Here is a 4,613-nt window from a genome sequence, read left to right on the forward strand (position 1 = left end):
AATGGATCAGAGAATGCAAGAAAGATGTTTACCTGTCTATGGATCATAACAAATTATGGGCCACATCATGATGAACAGGAATTCCAGAATACCTTATTGTGCACATGTAAAATGAATACATATACTCAGAATTCTTTTGAACGGAACAAGGCTATATTGCCTGGATTTTAAGTAAGAAAGTTGTGCATCAGGGTTTATTCTTTCTCTATACTGATTTAATCTCTATGCTGAGCAAAGTAGTCCAGGAAACTGAAGTATAGGAGAAAAATGCAGCATCAGGATTGGAGCAAGGCTCATTAACATTATTTGGTGGCACGTCTTTTCTTTTGTTAATAAAGTTTTTCTTTTATACTGGTTTACTTACAAAGTGCATATACTTGATTTTTGCACTGGATCTTTCCCGTTTCCTTTAACCACTCCTCCCTCTACCCATCAAATTCTTGTGCGACCCTATGATTATCCCCCTGCTTCTACCCTACCCCCCCTTGGATTCTCATAGACAATTTACTAGTTATCTTCCTGTTTCTACAATAATGGTCTTATATAGTATTTGTCCTTACGGGATTGAGTTAGTTCACTTAGCATAATGCTCTCCAGTCCCTCCCAAGTTAGGTAGTGATTTTCCAAATAATTGTTCCTGCATGCTGTTTAGTATTCCATCATGTGGATATACTATAATTTCTCAATCTATTAGACTGTGGTTGGACACTTGCGCTGTTTCCATGTTCTTGTTATGGTAAATAACATTGCTATGAACATTGGTGTACTAATCCCCATTTGTGCCTCAGTTCTAATTTTCTCAGGGTATATTCCAAGCAATGGAATATCTGGGTCATATGGTTCTATGTTCAGCTTTTTTTAGGAAATGCCAAAGTTGATGGCACATCTTTGCTTTCTGAAAGAAGAGATTTGAAGTTCTTACTGATGCAGATCAAAGCCTACAACTTTCAGTATGGATTACATTTCAGTATGTTGTTGTTAGGTGCCATCGAGTCGCTTGCGACTCAGAACAACCCTATGTACAACCGCCTTAAACTCTGGTCTATCCCATGCCAATTTCACTGTCTCCAATATGCCTATCCCCATTACCCCAGTGATGGAATTAATCATCTCATCGAGGGTCTCCTCTTCTGCACCGTCCCTCCACACTCCCAAGCATGATGGCCCTCTCCAAGGACTAGTCCCCACTTGCCACATGTCCAAAATATGTCAGACAAAGCTTCAGAATCCTTGCTTCCAAGGAGCAGCCTGGCTTCACCCTCTCCAGGACAAACTTGTTTGTTCTCCTAACAGTCCATGGTATATTCAATACTCTTCTCCAGCACCAAAGTTCAAAGGCATCAATTCTCCTATCATCCCTAGTCACTGTTCAGCTCTCTGAAGCATAGCAAGTAATTGCAAAGACCATGGCCTGTATCAGGCACACCTCAGTCTCCAGACTGACATCATTGCTCCTCAGTACCTTGGAGAGGTCACTGATTGAAGACTTTCCCAATGCAATTTGCCTTTTAATTTCTTGGCTGCTGGTATCAAGAGTGTTGATTATAGGACTAAGCAAACTAAAGCTGTCAACAATCTCAATCTCTTCACCATCTATCATGATGCTACCAATTGGCTCAGTGGTGAGACTCTTTGTTTTCTTGATGTTGAGCTTCAATCCATATTGAAGGCTGCAATCCTTGACCTTCTGCAGCAAGCTCATCAGGGCCTCCTCAGTTTCGGCAAGCAGGGTTGTGTCATCTGCATAACTCAGTAAGTACCTCTAATCCTGAAGCCACACTTCTCCTCATAGAGCCCAGCCTCCCAGATAATCTGTTCTGCATATAGATTGAAAAGATATGGAGACAGGACACATCCTGGACACACACCCTTCCTAGTTTTCAGCCTTGCAGTGTTTGCTTGCTCTGTTCTGACAACAGCCTCCTTTTGTTGTTGTTGTTATGTGCCGTCGAGTCGCTTGCGACTCATAGTGACCCTATGTACAACAGCCCTAAACTCTGCTCTGTCCTGTGCCAATTGCACTGTCTCTGACACTCCCATCCCAATTATCCCAGTCACTAAATCAATCCACCTCATAGAGGGCCTTCCTCTCCTGTGCTGTCCCTCCACCCTCCCAAGCATGATGTCCTTCTTCAAGGACCGGTCTCTCCTCACAACATGTCCAAAGTATGTTAGCGTTAACTCCACAATAAGGGAACAGCCTCCTAGTCCAAGTAAAAGTTTCGCATAAGCACAATCAAGTGTTCTGGGATTTCCATTCCTCTCAAAGTCAGCCACAGCTTGTTGTGATCCACACATCTCAATATAATGAAAAAAAAAGATCCTCACAACTAAACCAGTATGCACTTTCATGATAAATAGAAAACATATCGAAATTGTCAAGGATTTCTTTTTACTTGGATCCACAATTACCATCCATGGAAACAACAGGAAAGAAGTCAAATGGTGGGCATTATTGCATTGGACAAAGATGCCACAAAAGACTTTAACAAACTCAAGAGCAAAGATAACACTATGGCATTTTCAGTTGCTTCATATGTACACAAAAGCTGGAAAATAAATAAGACTGAAGAAGAATTGATGTGTTTGAATTATGACAGAGGCAGTTAATTGCATGGGAGGAGACTGTCCATCTTTCTCCTTCAGAGGAGTTAGTGGCCTGGAACTGTGTGACTTCAGGATTGCAGTGCAGCTTCTTGCCACAGTCCAAAAGAGGTCCTTACCTATGTAACTGCATACATAGTTTTTTGTTGCTATTACTCTTCCTGCAAAATTGTATATATTGTACTATTTACAAACACTGTATCTTTTTGTGTGTAATTTTTAGTATTATTTCACTGATTTCTACTCTGATCTTTGTTTCTTCTTTTCTGATGGAAGCTTAAGTTACTGAATGAGATCTTTTCCTCTGATAGGTGGTTTTTGGGTTTTTTCCCTGATAGGTGTTTCCCTATAAGTATTTATTATGTGTCCCATAAATTTTGATATATCTTCTTCCGCTTTTTTATATTTTGTATTTTCATTTTCATTTAGTTAAAAATATTTTTCTTCCTTCCTTCGTTCCTTCCTTCATTCCTTCCTTCCTCCCTCCCTCCCTCCCTTCCTTCTTTTCTTTCCCAGCACAAGAGTTTATTATAAACCAGATTCGTAGGCCACTTGGAAATAAAAGGACTATGTACAGCCTTATAGGAAACAGGGGGAGCTGAGGGCCAAGATGAGTCTAGGGCCTTGGTGGGCGCATTCCTGGGGGAGGGGCCGTCGCATCCCTGGAGGGGGGCATGCCCGTTGGAGTTTCCCGTCCTGGAGGGATCCCCGTTGGAGGACCCATGGGAGGTCTCATTCTAGGATGGGAGGTCTCATTCCAGGAGGTGGGCCCAGCATGCCTGGAGAGGGTGCCCCTCGGCCCATAGGTGGGGGAGGACCAGCACAGCCGGGTGGGTACTGCGTTGGGGCCCCTGAAATACTGGCTGTGGCCGCGGCGGCCGCAGCAGCTGCAACAGTGCCTCTTCCTTGAGGAGTCATCACCTGTTGGGAGGGTCCACCAACACCACGCACTGGCCCGGCAAGTCCCGCGGGAGCCTGGGGCATTGGAACACCACCTGGGATTCCCCTGCCTGCTGCCCTGTCGATCCCTGGGCCTCCAGCAGCTCCAGCAAGGGGTACTCGGGCAATGCCTTATCTTTGGGTGGAGGCCCCTCTACAGTCATGGAGATCAAGTTCTCTTCTCGAAGTAGCACCAGACCAAGGACTCGCTTCTCTTCCCTTTCTGCTTGTTTGGAGTTCTATGGCTTGATCTTCCTGAATTCATCACGGTTACAGAGGATCAAGTTCATGTGTTTGTCGAAAGCCTGGAGGGTGCCGATGAAGATGCGGCCATCCTACAGGATGCACCTTATCCTGTAGTCAATGTGCTTCAGCATCTTGCTGCTCTTGCATCATGGTGGCGGCTCTGATGCTTCGGATTCCCGCCGGATTGGCCTTTTTTTTCATATTTATTTTTCATTTTTATTATTTGTGTGTGTGTGTGTGTGTGTGTGTGTGTGTGTACCATCAAATAAAATTTGGCTGGTACAGGAGGAGATTGTTTCTCCTTTTCCAGCAAAGCATCTGCTGGATTTGAACTGCACACCTCTGGGATTGCAGGATTCGCCTTTGCAGAGGCCTAGTAGCCACATGAGAAAAACCGATTCCAGCAGCCACTCCCTTATTTCTTTCGTAACTATCCATAATTTCCAAATACTTGGGGATGCCTAAATTTTTGTTGTTGTTGATTAATAATGAAATTTTATTATAATTGAAAAACACAATTTGTATGATTTCAAAAACTTATGGAACACTTGATTTATGGCTAACATAAAATCTGTCATGAAGAACGTTCCATGTACACTTGAAATGAATGCATATTCTGCAGTCACTGGAGTGGACTGTTTTCTCTATGGACGCTCCTTAGAGAGCAGGAGGGTGAAACTTCATCTCACATACTTTGGGCATTTGTTAGGAAGGGCCAATAGTTGGAGAAAGACATCATGCTCAGGAAAGTGGAGAGTCAGTGAAGATGAAAAAGATCTTCAATGAGAGAAATTGATAAAGTGACTAGTAATGGGCTCTAGTGT

At 43.4% G+C, this 4,613-nt stretch overlaps 1 pseudogene; it reads right to left on the reverse strand.

The window, feature by feature from the left end:
* Positions 1-3,220: 3,220 nt before the first annotated feature.
* On the reverse strand, positions 3,221-3,926 carry LOC102857538 (annotated as a pseudogene).
* Positions 3,927-4,613: the final 687 nt, after the last annotated feature.

This window comes from Elephantulus edwardii, unplaced genomic scaffold (assembly GCF_000299155.1).
Source record: "Elephantulus edwardii isolate Elephantulus edwardi_28Jun2011 unplaced genomic scaffold, EleEdw1.0 scaffold00418, whole genome shotgun sequence".
NCBI lineage: Eukaryota > Metazoa > Chordata > Mammalia > Macroscelidea > Macroscelididae > Elephantulus > Elephantulus edwardii.